At 38.4% G+C, this 21668-nt stretch overlaps 1 protein-coding gene and 1 long non-coding RNA gene across 2 annotated transcripts in view; both read left to right on the top strand.

Moving 5' to 3' along the window:
- The window catches only part of CSMD1 (CUB and Sushi multiple domains 1), a 1651174-nt gene that overhangs the window by 21747 nt on the left and 1607759 nt on the right, over positions 1–21668 (top strand). The gene's annotated exons all lie outside the window — the stretch shown is intronic.
- On the top strand, positions 196–21370 carry LOC123366542. Its single transcript, XR_006578125.1, has 3 exons — positions 196–344; positions 19765–19949; positions 21161–21370. It is a non-coding gene; the product is annotated as an uncharacterized LOC123366542 (long non-coding RNA).

Genomic DNA, 21668 nt, shown 5'->3' with positions numbered 1-21668 from the left:
AAAAACAACAATATTTTTCCCCTAAAACGGGAGAGAGATGTCACTGGGCAGCTGGTGCCTGCAAGCAGACTGGGCCCAGCTCCCCTGTGTCAGAGCAGGTAAGCCCAAAGCAGCCAATTAAATGGACTGGGCTACACCTGCAATTATAAAAAGGCTGCTAGAGGCCAGGTTTGGGGTGAGATTGTTTGGGCCAGGCTTTGCTTGGGGAAGGGAAGCAACAGAGGAGTGGAGCTCCTCTGCTGAGCTCTTATAACAAGCAGCCAGGTGTTCAGAAAGGGAGCGGACTAGAAACTGGAAGTTGCCAGGATCAGTGTGCTGGTGACCCTGAAACCTGAGAGCAAAGAGTGAGTTAAATGACTGTTTTCTGTTTGTTTACTTGTGAAAGAGAATAAACCTGCTTGAAAGAGACTGGGTGGGCACCACATACTTGGCCTGTGGGGTTGGACAAGCCCCTCCTTGTTACATGTACTCATTTATTATATTTGTATTATAACAGTGTCCAGAAGCCCCTCCCAGGATCAGTTTGGTAAGCTCTGCACAAACATAAAAATAGAAGACAGTCCCTGCATCAAAGATCTTAAAGTCAAAATCCTCCTAATTTGTTATTACATCTAAATTTCAAATTATAAGCACCTTCTATCTCTACTTTGAGGTATCTAGCACATCTTATGTGGTACAAATAAGTGGATAAAATAATAGAGCTATCTGCACATGTAGATACTACCTCTTATGTGAATTCAGTAATATTCCTATTCCTAAATTGCTTATTTAGTCTGGGTTCTTCATCCCTAAAAACAAAAGCATGAAATTTCCCTATAAGCTCCTCAATGCCTAAATAATTATAGCTATTATTTTCTGATATTATTAAGCTTAAGAAAGATCTATAAAATGCATTATTCTAAACAAACAAATCTAATGGCTATCTGCAGACAGATCAATAATGATACACAGAGCATTTTAATGTGACAGTTTCCTAAGAGACAAATTTTGTAGTGATAAATTGAAGCAATGTGATTTTCTGACTGTGAATGAATAAGAAGAATCTTATTCAAATACAGGTTGTAGAAGAACATCAACAAACGTGCTCAGGGTTCTTTATTATGAACCAATTAATTCAGATATTTTAATCATACTTCCATGTATGTAAAATTCAGACTGAATTGAATGAGCTTGAGTAGCTTTCAGTAAAAGTTGAAAGTACTCATTGTTTCCCAGGGGAGCCGAGGCCCATGTGGGAATCTGACCCAAGTGACTTGCTATGCCTCTTTAAAATCACCCTAAGCTATGAAATATACCCATACATCCCTAAGTGCACTACAGACACATACTCTTCACATGCATTTGGTACGTTTGTTTCTTCTCTGAATAATCCAAATATCAATGTTTTTGTGAATAGTGCTGCTGAGATTTTGATAGGTACCTAAGCAAGTTGGATATCTAAATCCAAGTATCTTTACTCCGAGTTTCTGAAGTGACTTCGAAAACCTTAAACTGCAATTTTCCATGATCAAGGTATTTTCAGTAGTTAGTTTTGTGTGACTTTGTGTGTGGTCAATCTCAAATTATTTTACCCTCTAATTAAACCTGCCATCTGGTATGGAATTTGGACCCATTGCTCTAGAGGATAACTTGTTTATCATTTTCATAGTGTTTGAGACCACTTTGCAAACCATACTTCTCAAATAGTTGATTTCTTTTTATAAAGCTTGTTGGTAAAAAGCTGTGTGTGTGTGCGCACGCATGCCAATGGGTGCAGTTCACATCTGTGCACCACTTAAGGCCTCAAAATAGGAAGTGATTCACAGGCCTTGTGAAGGTCTTCTTAATTGGAGTGACTTGATGACCTTAGCTGTGCATTTGAGATCTACATGAGTGTATAATACTTATATTTTAGTACACAGGTGAAAGCAATAAATACATACACCTCTACCTCAATATAACGTGACCTGATTTAACACGAATTCGGATATAACACGGTAAAGCAGTGATCCGGGGGGGTGGGGACTGCGCACTCCAGTGGATCAAAGCAAGTTCAATATAACGTGGTTTCACCTATAACACGGTAAGATATTTTGGCTCCTGGGGACAGCGTTATATCGAGGTAGAGGTGTATTTCAGGGTTTTTCACAGGCTTCCAGCCCTCCCCAACTCATGGCCACTTATGGAGCTGAGAGAAACCCTGGGAGTTGGACTTGTTCCAATATTTACACAAAGAGTATTTACTGCAAAATCCTTTTATATTTAAAGAGATAGAGCCCTGCTAAGGTTACCTACCTTTAAGAGCTTTGATGGGATTATAGAGGGTGAGGGCGAGAGTGAGAAGATGAAACTTCTGCAGTGGGGCATCTGTACTTCCAGCATTGCTTGCAAAAAGACTCATGGTCATCTCTGAATAACCGCCCCATTTTGAATGAACTGGGAAGGCACCGGGAATCCAAGGGACCCAGAAAATCCAGGTGGGCGTGCAGAGTGGCTGTAGTGACAATTCCTGTATAAGGGTCAGCCTGCCCCGCCCTACCTTCAGTCTGTCTACAGTTTAGTGGTTGCAGTCCAGTCCTCAGATTCCTCAGCAAAGTCTCTTTACTTGAATTTTGTGTGGTGAAGGGTGAATTTCACCCTAAAAGTCTCTGGAGCCTTTGCATTTGAGATTTAAGCATGCTACAGCAGTAAGTACTAGAAATAGTATTCTTATGAACGATAGGAGACAGGATTTATTTCAAGTTGCTAGAAAGAAATCATGTCAGTATCGAATTATCTACAGGCTTAGAAGTCACAGGAGCTAAAGAGAAAAACTGGAGTTTTAAAAACTGAAAACAATTTGTTATACGGTAAATCATTATATTTCTAATACAGAAAAGCAGCTACAGAACCAGATTATAAAAGAAATAGAATTTTCTAAAAACAAAGTAACTGTCTTGAAGAAAACTTTATATTTACACACGTCACCAATCTATTTATATTTGAAATATATAAAAACCAGACTGGATTTAGCATGGCATGCTGTGCACAATCTTTACCAGTAAAATAAGCAGAGAAATTTGTTACATCATGAATATATCTCATGTACTCCATATTTGTGGAGTTAAAGACTGATCCTTCAGGGGTATGTTGCTTTCTGTAGTCATTATAGTCATTTTCTATACAGTTTTGCTCTCTCAACTTAATATCATTACTGTCATTTATTTTCCATTTCGCTTATGTGGCATAAAGCAGAACTTTTGTTCTGTTAAAAATGGTGTGTAAAATATTTTTCTAAGCACATATTTTCTGCGGGCCAGATTTTCTCACGTTGTGATGAGATTAGCAAATGTCTTACTCTATTTTCATAGTGATACTAAATAACTGTGATAATTATCTATTTAACTAGCACCTCTTTATCTAGCCCATGTAATCCATTGTACAAAAGGCTGACTAAAGTCAGTGAAAAGTGCCATTTTTCAGTTAACCAAATAGAAGATCTGATATTTTAACATTAAAATACACAGCCCTTTATAGGATGTTGTCACTGATTGAGTATATTTCTGATGGATTCAGATCTAGCTAAATAGCAATAATACATTTACATCTGTTGGACATTTGATTTTCTGTGTGAAATTAACTGCTGATCTCAGATGATACAAGAACCACCATCATAATTGGCACTGATTGGCATTGTCACTGGCAGCCTCAGCCAACTGGTCCAGGACTGAGTGGCCATTGAAGCATAATGAAGATATATTGCAATCTTGATGGGACAGGGTTTGGAGCATCTTGACGGGACAGTGTTTGGAACTGTGCATTTTCATGGCCTGTCCTCTATTTTCCTGTGGCTAAATAGAGGATGCAGATTCTCCTTCTCTGCTAAATTGGCATATTTCACAAATGATCAATTCCCCATTTAAAAAGCACTTTTGAAAATAATCTTGTCCAAATCAGATAGCCCTTCAACATTTAGCTCAAATCTGAAGGACCTTACTCAGTTGCTTACTCAAGAAAGCTCCTATTGATGTCAATGAGGTCCTCTGGTTTTGGCATTTTGTGATTTCCAGTATATTCTCGCAATGAGTGAAATGCTAAAAACTTGAATTATTTTCTCACCCAGACTTGTTTGAGTGAAAACTGGATGCAGACCTCAGGATTTGGATCAGTATATTTATGATCATGAAGGCATGCCTGAACGCCATGGCTAGAACTAAGCATAATGTGGAAATGACACTGTTGTTGGTGGCACACCCCCTTCTGACTTGACAAGAAACAGCACTGTTGAAACAGATGGACTTTGTGTTTTGCTTTGTCTGTTCTGTTGAAAATTAATGTTTCCCTGCATCTGTAGGACTCATTTATATGCTGACAGAGTCCTCCACAAAGAAAGTTACAAGAATAATTAAAAAAAAAATCACATTTGCACTGTAGTTCTATTTGTAGAAGATAGTGTGAACAGTGTCACCAAAAGAAAGCAAAATGGCATAGAAAAGAAAATAACAGATGGTAATATTAGACTACATTACTTATCTTAGTTGCCACAGCAGTTATATTCTCCAGGCATCAGAAATTAAAAATTCATAATTATAGCCAGACTAAGTTATTAAAATCTCAATAAAGGTAAACCTAATCCCATCAAGAATAAATAGAAAATATTTAAAAATCTTACCTATACATCTAAAAATGTTTTAAAACACTGAATAAGGGAAACTAAACTAAACGGAGTATAAGGCTGATAAAATAAGTTCAAGGCACATCCAGTAGAATAAGCACTATCTATTATTAGTATGTAACAGTATAAAATTTGATTGACTATAAATTCTTCTGTCTGTGTCAAAATCAAAGAAACAGAGAATTCAGCAATCAAAGATAAAAAAAAATCCCTTTCCAGCAGATTGTCTTTAAAGTTGTAAAATACAAACTAGTAAACTTCATTTAATGTGGTCATTTTCAGACAGAATGGGTTCAGTGATCTTATTCAGCCAGAATAATTCCTATTGATAAACTGCAGGGAGGTTGAAATATATTTGTAGAAATTAATATTGCATTCTCTTATTCAAGAAATGGTGCAACTCCTGAAGAGGGCCAACACCAATATTGCAATATGTGTATATCTTAGTGTTTGCCTCTTACCCTCATGTCCATTTATCTTATTCCCTAAATGCCGCTGCACAACTTTTTAATGTTTTTTTTCCCCATATGTTTACTCTGGGCATGTGTGATCACTTCAGGTAGAATTTGTTTCACTGGTTGATGATCAGTTGCACCTCCTGTCTCATGCACCAGCATCATTACAACCCTCACATGCATAGCTCTGGAGGGAGCTCATGTGAATGTATTTCTTGGGCCATGAAATAGGGACTCCACTACAAACACAGAGAGTTTGTCAGCAGGGATTCCTTTGCAGAGCTTGGCGGTAACCAGTGTGTATATCTGAAATGGTGGGGAGTTATCTGTTCTTTATTCCTCAAACCTAAAACAACAGGCTACCAGGACGGATATCCCTTTTAATCTCTTGACCTTATATACGGCTGGGAATCAACAGGTAGGAATCTGGTGAGGACTAGGTTTTCCTTCTTCTATGTCTGGAAGACAGGAGACTGTGTCAGGGAGCCCTCTATCTTCAGTCCTATGGAGACATGCTACCAATGGTTACCTGTGGTCATACATAAGAATGGCCAAAGGTCCATGTCATAAACAGATAGTTAAGGGTTAAGGTCTCTTTTACCTGTAAAGGGTTAACACGCAGTACCTGATGACCACCTGACCAGAGGACCAATCAGAGACAAGATAATTTCAAATCTCTGTGGAGGGAAGCCTTTGTTTATGTTGTTTGTTAGAGTTCTCTTTTTGGATTTAAGAGAAGCCAGTCATGTCTCCAAGTTCTCCTGGAGTAGTTTCTACTATTCAATAGTGAGTATTAATTAGAAAGGCGGATTAGTCTTATAATTTGATTTCTACATTTGCAATTGTGTGTTTGCTAAAGGAAATTCTTTATTCCTGTTTGCTGTTACTTTGCTTTGACTGAGAAAGAAAGGAGGGGGAATTCTCTCCAGAGATTAATAAGTTTAGACCCTGTATTGTTCCATCTTGGTTACAGAGACAGTGACTTTTTTTTATTTTTTAATAAATCTTTTCTGTAAAGGACTTGGTTAATTTTTCTTTGGGTGGATTCTCAGGGAAAGGGGAGAGGGAGGCATCCCTCTGTAGGTAGATCCCGGTATCTCTCCTAGGAAAAGGAAGGGGGGAGGAAGCAGGGGGGAATGGTTTATTTCTCCTGGGTGTAAGAACTCCATGGATTTGGGGCTCTTGGGATCCCCAAGGATTTTGGGGAAGGACTGTGTCCCAATCCACGTACCTGATTGGGTGGTGGCAGCTTTTACTAGATCTAAACTAGGATTTTAGTTTAGAAGAAGGATTCATGCAGGTCCCCATATTGGAACCCAACAGCTCTAAGTGGGGGTGAGACCTATGACAGTCCATCTCCCCAGTATCCTGTCTTCTGATAGTGGCCAATGCCAGGTGCCCCACAAGGGATGAACAGAACAGGTAATCATCAAGTTATCCATCCCCTGTCACCCATTCCCAAATTCTGGCAAACAGAAGGTAGGAACACCATCCCTTCCCATCCTAACTAATTGCCATTGATAGACCTATCCTCCATGAATTTATCTAGCTCTTTTTTTGAACCCTGTTATAATCTTCGCCTTCAAAACATCCTCTGGCAAGGAGTTCCACAGGTTGACTGTGCGTTTTATGAAGAAACACTTCCTTTTGTTTGTCTTAAACCTGCTTCCTATTAACTTCATTTGGTGACCCCTAGTTTTTGTGATATGAGAGAGTAAATAACAATTCCTTATATATTTTCTCCACCCAGTCATGATTTTATAGCCCCCAATCATATCCCCCCTTAATCTTCTCTTTTCCGAGCTGAAAAGTCCAGTTTTATTAATCTCTCCTCAGATGGAAGCTATTCCATACCCCTTATCATTTTGTTGCTCTTTTCTGAACCTTTTCCAATTCCAGTGTGCCTTTTTTGAGATGGGGCAACCACATCTGCACACAGTATTCAAGATGTGGGTGTATCATAGATTTATATAGAAGCAATATGATATTTTCTGTCTTCTTATCCATCCCTTTCTTGATGATTCCCAACATTCCGTCCGCTTTCTTGATTAGCACTGTACATTGAGTGGATGTTTTCAGAGAACTATCCACAATGACTCCAACATATTTCTTGAGTGGTAACAGCTAAATAAATAAATATATATATATATATATACACACACACACACACACACACACACACACACAAATAAAAAAATTGGGATTATTTTTTCCAATGTATATTACTTTGAATTTATAAACATAGAATTTCATCTGCTATTTTGTTGTCCAGTCACCCAGTTTTCTGAGATCTTTTTGTAACTCTTCACAGTTTGCTTGATACAAAATTACTCAAGATACTTAAGTATCATCTGTATCACCTAATTTCAGATCATCCATCTTTAGCATTTATTATATAATCAAGGGATACATTTGTGTGGAAGGAAAAGGTTGATTTTTGTATACTGTGTACTGAATTTATTCGAGGATAAAAGTTTTCAAATGAACATCTTGACTGTTAAAGTTATGACTATCCATACCACTGTTGGTGTTTAAATTCATAGCTTTTTTATTATTTATTTATTTTGTCTCATTCTCCAGTCTTTCATTTCATATTGTCAGTTAGCATTCTCCTGTCCTTGGTCAGGAGAGCTTTGACAAAATAGAATCTTAAAATATTCCATTGTTTGTGTCCTGGATTTTGAACACTGACCTCATTACTTCTTGTTCATCCTTTCAATTATAAAGCTTCCTCTAGGAACATCTTTCTACAGTGGAGCATAAAGTAGTTGGCAGTCTTATCGAACCAGACATTTTCTTTTTCTCTATCTTGAATTTGTTACCTAATAGTTCATGTTCATTCTCACCTCAGTAAGGTGAATCACCTTTCCAACTTCCGTTGAGTGTTGTTTTATTAGGAAGACACACAAGGTAGAAACCTTAAATTAGTTATCTTTCCAAATCTATCATCTGTCATACCAGATCCTTGAATAATTGGATCTGTCTAAATGAGCTACTCAGGGCAGGAATCTTGTCTTCCTACATATTTGTTAAATGTCATATACACCTACAGTATGTTACAATATTGTTAATAGAGAAGAAATGGATGATTGTGAGCCCACACGTATTGTGTTATGGTTTATGGGTAGAAAAAAGAAAGGTAGATAAGACTTGCAGGGCCTCTATTTGGTGGTCTGTTAAGGCACACCATGTCTAGCCAGAGCAGAGCCGAGCCTGTGGATGTACTCTCTGCCCCTGTGCTGCAAGCATGCTATTAAATTTTCTTCAAGGGACCCTTACTCACATCCTGCAGGCAGCTGTGGCCAGAGATGCACCAAAGGAGATGTGGTTGGGGGAGGACAGAGCTCGCGCATAGACACCTGGTTTCTGTGCAGATGGCCTTGGATTCATATAAGTCTCTGTGGTTTGGCTGGGTTTGGCAGGAAACTGGCCCAATAATCTATCTGTGAGGTGCAATCCCTACCACCCATCCTCTGATGGAACAATAGGGTAGGAATTCCACAAGACAGCGTTGCAGAGATACTCCTCCTCCATGATTTTCTGGGCCCTGGAGTAGATCTGAGGTAAAGAGGAGGGATGTTTCCTTATTTCATCTTAAGTTTATCTGTCATGTCATCCAGTTCTAATTTTTGGGTAAAAACACACTTCATCACAAATCTCTGTTTATTTTACTTTGGAACTAAAATAGGCTAGTAAAATACCTTAGTAACCCTTTGCGTGATTTCTGGTTGGTTCAATGTTTGTTGTACACTATTTAAAATGCCAAATCTGAATTCCTTCTTTATTTTTAAAGCTCTTTTGTCGTCTATCGGTATTATTTTCTGGTAATGGCTTTTCTCTAATTGTAACATATATTTCAGCCTATTAAATATAAGTTATGGCACACTAGATTAGAGCAAAAAATTACAAGAACAAGATAATCATGATAATATCAGATAATAACATACAAGATCCATGCTACCTTTAGAAAAGAGAATAATATAGTAAATGACATTTTATATATCAATGATACACCTACAACCTAAGTATTATCTTTTCTTTTTTTTTTTTGTCTCAGAAAAGATTCAGTAGGACTGAAAAGTGCAACTAGACTGGATTAGTGATATGGAGAGGCTTCCTTGTGAAGAGAGAATAAAAATATTAGGGCTATATTATTTAGAAAGGAAAAGGGGCTAGTCAGAGTTTGAAGACCTGTGGGTGTTACACTTGGGAGTAGAAATTAGAGTTTTTTGATCCAGTTTTGTTTATTTACAAAGAATGTACAAAATCCTGTATCTCTGAGCGCAGGGGGAATCAAATGGCAGGAAACTGCTTTTCAGCCTTCTTCCCAGGTTTCTTCCTGGGTCAGACAGGCACTTTCAGAAGCTCCTTCAGCCTGTTTCTCTCTCTTCTCAGTTGGTGTCACTTCCCCTGCCCTGCCCCCCCGGTCAGAATATTCAGGTGAACTCTCTGCCTGCCTAGTGTTAGTTTCTGGGCTGATTCTATTGGGTTTTGTTTTAGGTGTGCCCCCTTAATTGTCTTTTAGAACTGACTTAAATGGGGGACTCATTCACACATCGGTTTGAGGTTTTAATTCAATCTATAGTAAGGCTTCACCCAGCTCATAACATTATATATACCTCCATCATGTTGTATCTATTGAAAAGGTAAATTTGTGCTTCTACTTAGCCTGTCATGATTACAAGAACCCAACAGTTGTAAAAGGCAACACTGAATAAAGGAGATATATGTATTGTGTGTGTGTGTATATATATATACACACAATATATTATTAATTTGTAGAATTCACTGCCACAATGTATTGAGGACAGCAATGGAGTAAGGTTGAAGAAAAGGATGAGTCATAAGAATACTGGCAGTCAAATTAGATAGGGAAAATGTATATAGTACATAAACAATCATTTTGTCATAAACTTTGCAAACCCTGACAACTGAGGTGAGGAAGAAACTTGTTAATGTCTATTTGTTCACTCTGGGAGTTTTACACCTTCCTCTCAAGAAGCTGGTATTGGCCACAGTTGGAAATACATACTGGATTGATTGGGCCATTAATCAGATCTGTTATGGGAATTTCTGTGTTCCTCAGGGAGGCAGGGAGGGATAGCTCAGTGATTTGAGCATTGGCCTGCTAAACCAAGGGTTGGGGGTTCAATCCTTGAGGGGGCCACTTAGGGATGTTGGGCAAAAAACAGTTCTTGATCCTGCTAGTGAAGGCAGGGGGCTGGACTTGATGACCTTTTAAGGTACCTTCCAGTTCTATGAGATGTATATCTCCAATTATTTTTTTTAAACTTCTATTTTGCATACAGTATCTAAAATCTTTAATCCACCTCAACCAATGGGCCTATAAATACCTTGATATTTAACAATAATTTTATATATAAATTTATGGCACCAATCACTTTTGATAGATTCATTCCGTTTAAAAAAAAAAGCATCAACAGGATAACAAAATATAAAGTTGCATATTCCATGAATAAAATGAAAATATTGAAGACTACTTTCAAAACATGTTCCCTGAAAGTGACATCAGAAGTATAAACATTGTCACTCTATTGTACCAACATTCCTCTGCAGACTACAAGGCAAATACGTTGTGTGGATGTTAAAATTAAAATCCTGACACCTTCTATAAATATTTCATAACACATACCACTTAAATCAACATTTGACATCCAAGCACAAGAAGGGCTATGGGGGAGTGGACGGACAAAAATGGTGAAACAATTTTTTTTTTCAGTAATAGATATCACCTCTAGAAATCTTGGCAAAGGGAGGAAAGCCTACCTTTTTTTTTATCAAGATAAACACCAAACCATCAGAACTTCAGATCTGTTCTTCTAGCATAGAAGAGCAAATGGAGTGTGGCAAGTAAAGTACAAAAATCATGAATATTTCTTTACATGTTTTGAGGCTTTTAACCAAATACTCTGTTTGCTGTGTGAAAAAGATGTTAGCACCTCTGCTTGCCTGTGAAATGTCCCAGGTTTGGAAAAGGTTTGACTTAGCCTATTAAAAAATAGCATGAAAGGATGTTAACGTGGCTGGCTCCATATGCCATTTGCTGCTGTGAGGAAAAACATTTACGTTCAGAACAACAACAACAAAAATTACATTCAAACAATAGAATTGTCCTCCTCATTTCAGATAGAAAGGGGTCACTTCTTAGACCCATGCACGAGAATCTATAGATGTAAATCCTGAGCACATCAAAAAAATAGTAACTCTCAGCATTCAACGTGCTGTACCCTACTGGTAAATGTTAGCATCTGTGAAAAGAAACTGAAGTATGCAATTGTCCTGTTAACACTGGCAGATTAAATACCAGATATAATAATTGCTGAGCATCTTGCTAATAAAAAATAGTTATCTAATGACAGAGAGAGAAACTTTGCGCTTCTGGAAGGCTGTTTGGGAACTGGAGTCCACAAGTATAATTTAGCTGGCCCCAGGCCACTTCTATTGCCCCATCTCCTTTCTGGGATCACTCTCATAAGACTGTACTAATTTCAGTGCAGACTCTGTTGCAGTTACGGGCCATAGAGGAAGTGACTTCTTAATATCTTTCCCAGATGTTATTCCCATTTTCTAATTCAAAAGTCCAAGGGAGGCCTCAGACCTGTTTTACAGATGCAAAACCTCAACATGTACATAAGATCAAGTTTTGAATGGTTACCCTTGCTACTTCCATGATCCCTTCCCTGTCTCACAGCTGGTTCATTGCCCTGTGACTCTAGTGTATAGCCACAAGGAAGTTCCTGACACTTGTAGTAATGGGAGCTCCATTATCAGTCCATGATCCTCCCCATTTCCCTGTCCTCAGCCCCCCGAGTTTTCACAAAATATATGGTGGTGGTGGTGGCAGCCATGAATGCTTGGTTAGACTGGGGTCAGTCCAGACAGAAAATGGAGGAAGACACAGAGCTGATCCAGGCTCTCTCTACCATGTTTTGGGCCTGTTAATCAACAAAGAAAAGTCAGTCCTCCTCTTAGTATAGACAATCAAATTGATAGGAGCAGTTCTTGACTCCATGTCAGCAAAGGCATGCTTGCTTCAGGCCAGGTTTCATGCAATGTTTGACCTGTGCAAAGAGTTAAAGGTCTATTTCCATCTGATGGTGAGGAACTGCCTAAAGCTACTTGACCACATGCCAGCTTGCTTGTATGACTCAGCAACAGAGTTCCCTTTGCTCCATTGCTTCTCTTTATGACTCTAGCCACACATGCTCCATCTCTCATATGCAGGAGGTGCATATAGGAAAGTTTTAGACTCAAGATCTCTGGTCAGTGCAGGACTTATCCCTCCAGATCAATGTGAGAGAGACCTGAGCTATTTGTCTGGTCTGTCAAACAGTTCTGCCCCATATTATAAGCTGCTTTGTATAAGTGCTCACAGATGATGCTGCAGCAATGTTTTATCTCAACTAGCAAGGAGGTACCAAGTCAGACCCCCCTCTGTAGAGAGGTGATGGACATTTTGGTCTTTCTTTGTCAAGAATTAAATTGCATTCAAAGCATCTCACCTCCCTGGATCTATGAACTGCTTACCTCACCATTTCAGCAAAGACCACAAGTGGTCCCTCAGCATTGATATAGTAAAGTCCATTTTTCAGAGTTCTAGAAACTAATCTGTTTGCTACTTGACAGAGCAGGAAGTTTAATCTGTTTTGTTCAGGGGCGGGTTTCAGTCCAGGGTCTGCGATGGCTGCCTTCCTGCTGTTGTGGAAAGGGAAGCTTCTCTACACTTTGCCTCCCATTCCCTTGATCCCCCGGATACTGAGCAACCTTAGACAAGATCATGTTCTTATGATTTTAGTAGCACTACCCTGGCCTGGCCAGCACTGAGCCTCTCCGTACAAGATCTCTTAATCATCCCTCAGGTTCCAGACTTACTTTCATGGGACAACAGGCAGACTTTGAATATCAGCATCTGAGCCTACAACTGATTGATTGTATGACTGGTTGTTAAATTATACGTAACATGCTTTTTGGATAGCAGAAAATCGTCCACTTCATGAGATGCGAGTATTTGGTGGAAGAGGTTTTTGAGGTAGAAGCATATCTCCCCATCCTGAACTTCAGTTTACTTTAGATTGTTTCACCTGAAAAAAAGAGGATCTTTCAGTTAGTTCCCTGAGGGTTCACCTAAGCCACCATCTTGGCATTCCACTCTCTTCTGGAGGAGAACATTTTTTAAAAAATAAAAACAAAACAAAAAAATCCTATGACTACTAAATTCCTGAAAAGTTCATGAAGACTTTTCCCAGAGATCAAATCCCATCTTGGGATCTAAATTTAGTGCTCTAGTTGTTAATGGATCTTCCTTTTACACCTATGCCTAATTGCTCCTTGTCCCATCTCTCAGTGAAGGAAACATTTTTAGTAGCTATTACTTCAGCAAGGAGATTGGTGACAGGCTTTGGTGACAGACCCTTATGTATAATATTTACAGAGACAAAGTTGGTTTGTGCCTGTATACCAACTTTTTCTCTAAAGTGCTTTTAGATTTTCATATGAATCAGATTATATACTTGTTAACCTTCTTCCTGAAATTTCACACTCACAAAGATGAAGAAACTCTTGAATATCTACAGATCATAGGTATTTTACATGGACAGGATGAACAAGTTTAGATCATTGCCTCAGTTATTGGTCTCTTACACTCATAGAATGAGAGAATCTGTTACCTTTCAGAGAATTTCTTCTTCATACATTCATTTGTGTTATGACTTTGCTAACATTCTTCTTCCATGGAGGGGTTTAGTGCCCTCTACAAGGGCTCAAGCAACTTCAGTAGCTTTCCTGGGTCATTTCCCCATTACTGACATTTGCTGGGCTGCTATGCGGTCTTTGGTTCATAGGTTCACCATCTATTATGCTGAGTTTGGGACAGTAGTGCTACCGTCCTTGTTTTAGGTAGACTCTGATACTCTCCTCCATCTGGAATTGCTTGTGAATCATCTAAAGTATTCACATGTACAAGTGGACATGTACAAGTACTCAAAGGAAAAATTGTTGCATATCTGTTCAAAATGTGTTGTATGTGTCCATTCTATGACCTACACTTCTTTCCCTCTGCATTGGAGTCACGTTAAATTATGGCTTCTGGTGTGATGGAACTGTGGGGAGGGTTGAGGTGCGTCCACTTTTTATGCTGTTAGCCAGCAGCATGAGGCTGCTGCCCTGCCCTGATGGGTACTCCTATGGGAAAACATTCTCCACCCTCAGTGCACTGGCATGCAGACACGTAAAGTGGATTGGTCATATGGCTCATATCTCAAAGAACCACAGTTACATAACAAATATGTAACTCGCACCCCCCCACACACACACATATACCCACCCTCTAAGTATACACACAATGCCTTAGTCTGGGTACTTGGATGCCAGTCTCATATGAAAGCCCCAGCATGGTAGGCATTTCCTGCCTAGCTTTCCTTCAGTGTTTGATCTGATAGGTGATCTCAAAACATGCCTAATTCCACACACAATGGTCCAGGGAGAGATGGCCTGCATTATAACATTTAGTCCTGTCGTTTGGGAAATCACCCAAAATATGGAACCCTTGGTTTCACCCTCAGTCTGATGAGAAGACAAAATTTGAACAGGGACTGTTCACTTCTCAATGAGTACCCTATCTGCTGGATTATAGTCATTTTTCACTCCATCTAAATAGAAACTAAACAGAATGAAAAACCTCATGGAAAAATGAGCCCTCATCCCAAGAACTCTCAAATTTTTCCAGAATTGTGGTCAATTTTTTGCCTAATTTCTCCACACAGTTGTAAGGAGTAAAAATAGGAGAAGGTTTGGAAGAAATGGTTTTAAACTTCATTGGACAGTATTGCACTATAGATAATATTGGGCGGGGGGGGGAGCACAATGAAAGTAAGAACAGCTTAGGTAATTTTACAACTCATGTAAATTCATCTCAAATATATTTAACAATATAAAATAAAATGTTGCTTATTTTAGAATGTTACTTAGTCTAAGAAGTGTGTTTTGTTTTATGAAATCCACTTCTTAAACGTGCAGCGCATATGGCAATACTGCATTAACTATACAAACTTGCTTTCATAGGATAGTCTCATCCTCCTTCTTCCTTTTTTGTTGCTGCAGCCATTAATCATAACTTATCTCAGGGTACGTCTATACTTACCGTCCGGGTCGGCGGCTAGCGTTCGACTTCTCGGAGTTCGATATATCGCGTCTAATCTAGATGCGATATATCGAACTCCGAACGCGCTCCCGTCGACTCTGGAACTCCACCACCGCTAACGGCGGTGGCGGAGTCGACGGGGGAGCCGCGGACTTCGATCCCGCGGCGTCTGGACGGGTGAGTACTTTGAACTAAGGTAGTTCGAGTTCAGCTACGCTATTCGCGTAGCTGAACTTGCGTACCTTAGTTCGACCCCCCCCCTTAGTGTAGACCAGGCCTCATTCTTTACATAAAACCTTTGCCTACAGGAAAACACATTCCACTTCAGCATTTCAAGATTTGGGACACAAAGAGGAGAGAGGGTTTTTTTTTAGTTTTTTTTCTAATACTGTATGTGTCAAGCTTGTGCTATTGGTACTATTCCCCTACTCTCTTGTTTTCTATGTTTTGAAAACATGTAACTTGTCACTAAGGGGGAGAGAGTGGCTTTTTCCTGAAGCCAATTTGCATATATCTCTTTATAAGATCACAATCACAAGGTTGATGTTGAGAGAGAGAGAGAGAGAGACTTGAACATATGGTTTCCTATAAGGCATTCACACTTGCCACATCTGTTGACTTAATTTCTGATGTTCAGAGACATTACTCATGTATAGAAAAACTACACCTAAAATTTATGCTAAATATTAGCATGAGACTAAAAAATTCTATGTTGTTTCAGGGCAATAATATTTCAGGGAGCAATTTGAGTTTAAACTGGGTTATTTTGCTTATTTTTAATATTTAATATCACTGGGGGCATTTGACATCATAATTTGAAAGTAATTTATGATGTATACGGATACAATATTGATGTGAGGACTTGAGTTATTGATTAACTATTTGAGACTTAATTTTTGAAAAAAAAAATTGCCTAACAGCTGGCTGCTTGATTTTTCTTTTTTTTTTTTTTTTGAAGCGCACATGAAAAATGAATTCAATAAAATATTTCTGCTGTATTCAAGGAAGTTATAGGCAGGTATTAATATGATATTTATTAGTATGAAGTCTTAATAGCGTCTCAACTGCAGAAACAAATTATAAAGAAAAGATCTTCAGTCACTAAAATATTCTATTTCAAATTTTATATGTAAAATAACTAAACCGGCCAAAATACCTCATTGGGACATAAAATTATATATGTAATTCAAGCAGAATATGTAGCAAGAGTAAGTTCATATCTGCAGCTTTACATGATATTAAAAGCCATAGAGGATCACGAACTAACACTGCAGCAAAGCAACTATTCAGCAGTAATGCCATTTTCTGTTCATAGGTTTTAAAAATACATATTAATCTATTCCTAATTCAACTGGATTAATTTGTGGTCAAGATGCAGCATTAGGAGTCAGGAGACCTCGTTTCTATTACTTGCTCTGCCATAGCCTTATCATGTGATCTTGGCCACATCAATTAATCTTTCCATGCATCAGTTTTCTCATATATGAATAGGGGATAATACTTAGCCTGAACACATTTTGTGAGGTAGTTAAATGTTGAAATATTTAAACACTAAATCCCTTGGATGGAAGATGCTGCAAAAGTACAAAATATTGTTAATGATTTGAGTCGCACAATTTCTCTGACTCAGCTGCCTTACCTGTAAAATAATGATAGTACTTGCCCAGCTTTGTGAAAGTGCTTTGAAACATTCTGAAGAAAGAGGTTCTGATAGTGGAGATTTGTTTGTTATGGAAAACTTTCCTTCTCCAGCTGAAACAAATGTTTATGTAGAAAGTTACTCGAACAAAAGTTGGTGGGTTATCAGCCCCCTTCACAGTTTCAGATACTCCTTCAATTTTTTATTATTTTAAAATGTTTTTGAGGGGTTCTGTTCTTTGGGGTCAAGGACATTCTGGTTTTAATCAATAGGTTCATGATAATCAATAACTATTCAAAGATATTCCAGAGAATTCACCCTCCTTTTTACTGTTATCAGGGAACTCCTTTGCAGAATGCTCACTTTGGGAAATACAGCTCTACTTTAACTTTCTTGACATTTTTCTAAATGTTCCTAGAATTAGGATCATACTCTGTGAACCAAACTGTGAAAACTTGTGGTGGTTCCACAACTCGCTGCAGAGGAGAAGCTAGTATCTGCAGAATCATGTCCTCAGTGTGTAATTGTAAAAACAGATCCAAAGAACAACTTCACTGACAGTAAAACATTACTTATGGGTAATACAATATAGTGTGTGCATGTATGCATGCAGGCACATCTTCCTTAGTTTTGAATTTTCTAAATGGGAAGATAAAATGATTAGCGTTCTTAAGAATTCATATTCAAGTTACTGCCTTCCAATTTTACAGCAGACACATATCTTAGTAATCTATTGATAGTGTCTCTAAAATTAATCATCTTATTTCTTCTAACTCCTCTTAGGATATAGTTTTTAAAAAAATCTAAATCTCTCCTGAATCAATAAAACAAATCAATAAAAAATTTAGACATTGGTCTCTGGTTTATCTGATTAAAGCAAAACAGCTGTGCAAGCAGGCTGATGAAGCTGATTCAAAAGCATTGTGAGCTGCAGAAGGACACTAATAGATTTGGTCTTTAATTGGTATGAAACACTTTTACTACAATTACATATGCTTGTGTATTAGGATCAAGGATGAGATAGGCGACGAGAGGGCATTTGCTTCTTATCTCCTAGATTTTTTTTCTTTTTTAGGCCAAATTCTGAGGTGACATAAATGGTGGTGTACATTACATGCTGGCTGTGTGTAATTTGCAATCTAAAGAGTAAAATGGCCAAACTGTCTGGCAAAGCAACCCACATAAATCTATAAGAAGGTATAAAATAAAGCAAAATTTATCTTCTTTTGTATCCCCTGTTGGTTGGAATATAAATTACATTTATGTATGAAGAGTCTAATCCAGAACACCAGTTAGTAGTGTACACCATTATTTATCACTTTTGCATTTGGCCCCTTCTGCCATCTCCTTTGGGATATGTATCAGGCATTATTAAACAAGAGAACAAAAACCCACAAAACTTTGTTCTTTGGATTCCATTAACAGTGGCAAGAGAAACAGCTTTTCAAAAATATCTTTGTAATCTTGCAGAGAGAGGTGCATAAAAGAGGAATTAGTCTTCAATAATATTAGCTTTCATTTCCTGCATATTTATTACATCCAAGTTATTCTGTTTTGGGTTCATGGTGCAATTTCTGTAAGCGCAAAAAGATCCCAGCATAACTTTGTGTGTGTGTATATTCCATAATGAGCTTCCTGATGAAAATGATAAAGGAGGAGATTTTTCAAAGGCATAAAGGAGAGTTTGGCACCTAATTTCCATTGAAAGTCCATAGAAGTTGGGCACCTAAATGCCAGTTGTATCTTTTGAAAAATCTCTCCTTCAGTCCCCTCTTTCATTAATTAATAGAAAGTGCTTTGATGTGATGGAAGGTATTGAGAAGTTTTATACCATTTTTATTGTTTAAAAGATGTCTTTTGTGAATCCTGGCTCAAAGTCAGAAACAGGAGAATTTGTAAGAGATAGTGACAAACTCCCCATCCCCCAAAAGTAATCTCTGCTTCCCATTGGTACTATATGCTTAAAGGATCTAAGACAAAATTTCGTACTTCCTCCTTAATTGTGTGGGTTGTTTTGTTTTAGAAAAAAAAATACTCTTCCTATGCATATTCTTTTCTGCAGAAACTTATTTTGGTTACTGAATAATTTAAATTCTAATATAAACAACAAATACGTCCACTTTTGCTGTTTTGTTTGCTTCAATCAGTTTCACAAAAACAATCCCACTGATCTTGCTGAAATATATAGGTGGTGATTAGTTTTCATGGATGAGAGAAGCACATCATATATTTAATAATAATGGAATAACTTGTTTTTAATCTTCTTCTTTTTTACATGTAGGTTTCCCTCTGTGGAAGACTTATACAAACTCTGCTAATTTCTTAAAAGCTAATGTCATGTTTATCATGAATAGTTTGAAGGGTCAGAATGGAATAGGTTTAATTGAAAGAGCTTGCAGGGCTCCAGGATGAAAATATTCACAGTATGTGTGGTAGTGGTTAATTGGAGACACTGACAACTGACTTTGGGACCATAATTCCTAGCTAAGGGCGAGTGCTTGTAGATGATTCCACCTAGGCATTCTCATGGGGCACACACTTGGGTTGATCCATTTGTAGTATCAATACTTAACCTGTAGTTCATATTTGTTAATTAACTTCAAACTCTCAAATTCTAATCCATGCAAGGGAAATGTCTGACTCCCATCCTTTTTATGCATAAAACAAACAATACAAGAGAGAACCACCTTGGATATTACCATTTTAGACAATGGCTACCGCTTAATAAAAATCCCAATATTAACGACTTTTGCTTAATAGCAATGTTTTGCCAGGAACCAATCCTAGCCCATTGATATTTTTTTTTATTTAGTGTTAAAGGGATACAGATATTGGCAATACATATTCCACGTAGTAACTTTTTTTTTTTTCTTGGAAGGAATGCCCTGGCTGCAGTCAGGTTTGTTGCACTGCACCCAGGGCAGGAAGCATTGGCGAGTGCCTTCCCTGGTTCCTGCCCCACAAACCACCCTGTGGCTGATACTCAGCATGTGCAGTACTTCCTTCCCTGGCTGCAGCCCCACAAACCTGCCTGAGGCTGGGGACCTGCTGCCTTCCTACGAGGTAATTGGTTCGGAGTCTGTGGGGCTCTGGATGGAATTCTGACATTGCAAACAGGACAGCAGTTGGGGAAGAGGGAGTGGATGCTGGGACTTGCCATGGAAGCTGGGACACTGGGGGCCTGCAGAGTATCTCTCCATGCCCTTTCTATGCTGCCCCCTGTCCTGGCACTGGCAGCCTAGGCTCATCACTTCTCAGTGCTTATTTCCCTGGTTGCAGCCCTACAGGCAGGTTTGCAAGGCTGCAGCCAGGGAAGGAAGTGCTGGGACATACCAAGCACTAGCTGTAGTCAGGTTGGATGCTTATATATACACACCTGCCCCTGAAATTTCCACTGCTTGCATCCGAAGAAGTGGGTATTCACCCACGAAAGCTCATGCTGCAAAACGTCTGTTAGTCTATAAGGTGCCACAGGATTCTTTGCTGCTTATACTGACTATATTATTCTTTTACTGTTGTGTCTGCACTAGGGCTTTTGCTGGCATGGCTGTGTCAGTTTCAGGGTGTGTGTGTGTGTGGTGTGTGTGTGCTGATTTTGTTTTTTTTCTTTTATGCTCCTAACTAGCGCAGCGTCATCAGCAAAAGTTGGAATATAGAACATGCTTTATTTATTCTTTAGCTTGCTTTCTTCAACATCTGCTCAAAGTCCTAGGTATCTGTGCTTTCCACACCCTCAACCTTCTCACCGCCATATTCAGTACTTCGATTTCTAGTTTTAGCATTTTTGCCTTAGAAGGGGTCCAGTAGCATTTCTCCATCTTGCTGGATTAATTTCTCATATTCAGTTGGAGTAGGACTATAGTAGAGTTTTCAGCAAAGTCAGTAAGATTTTTTTTTCCCTGTCATCGGTGTATTTGGATATTTCTGTATCTATTATGACCAGGTACTTGATACATTGCACCATTCTCAAATTATTTTTTCTAGCGTATAGTATAAGTAGAGAATTATTTTTTTCTTTTTGTTTTATCTTTCTAGGATCTGTTTCCCCTGCAGCATCTTTCCATTGCAGATCACTAGTATACTTGTCCATTATACTGATTTTTAAATGTCATATTTTCAAACTTCAACTCTAGAGTGGTCATAAAACTTTCTATCTGATTGCACCATGACGTTGATCATGGAAGCAACTGCTTCTTTCTTGCTGTAGTCACATCATGATGTTATGGACTGCACTGCTGGAAAATTGTGATGATATATTTTCTGTTTATGACTAGGTGCTGAAGAAATCAGTTCTCGCGCTTGATTCTGTTTCCCTTGCCATTTGGCTGCCAAATCTACACCTCAGTAACAAGACTCTTCTTGAAGGCCATGGAAAGTGTTTGTTAATTTTCAGCACCTTTTGAGCCAATGTAAGACATTGCTGCACTGCAGTGTGGTGTGTCCTGACCGCTACTTCGAATTTGGAACATTGTATAAAACTGGTAACCTTGTAAGTAAATAAATAAATAAAACCTCTTTTTAAAATTTTATTCTGTTTATTCATTTTAGGCCTTACCTGGATTATACTCTGCATTGGCCAGCATCCAGAACTCCTATTGATGACTGTGGCTATTGGCCATTCCTATTAAGGACAGAATGTTTCCCTTTACATAGTTTATTGATTTGCTAGAGCAGAGAGCAGGAGTAAAAGATACTATTACTTTTCCTGTCCATATCTGTGAACTGACTGCTCTGCAAATGGCTGCAGTCTGCAGTGCTGATCTAGAATCAATGAACAAAGCA

The sequence above is a fragment of the Mauremys mutica genome, chromosome 3 (genome assembly GCF_020497125.1).
Source record: "Mauremys mutica isolate MM-2020 ecotype Southern chromosome 3, ASM2049712v1, whole genome shotgun sequence".
Lineage (NCBI taxonomy): Eukaryota > Metazoa > Chordata > Testudines > Geoemydidae > Mauremys > Mauremys mutica.
This window is presented reverse-complemented; position numbering and strand designations above follow the sequence as displayed.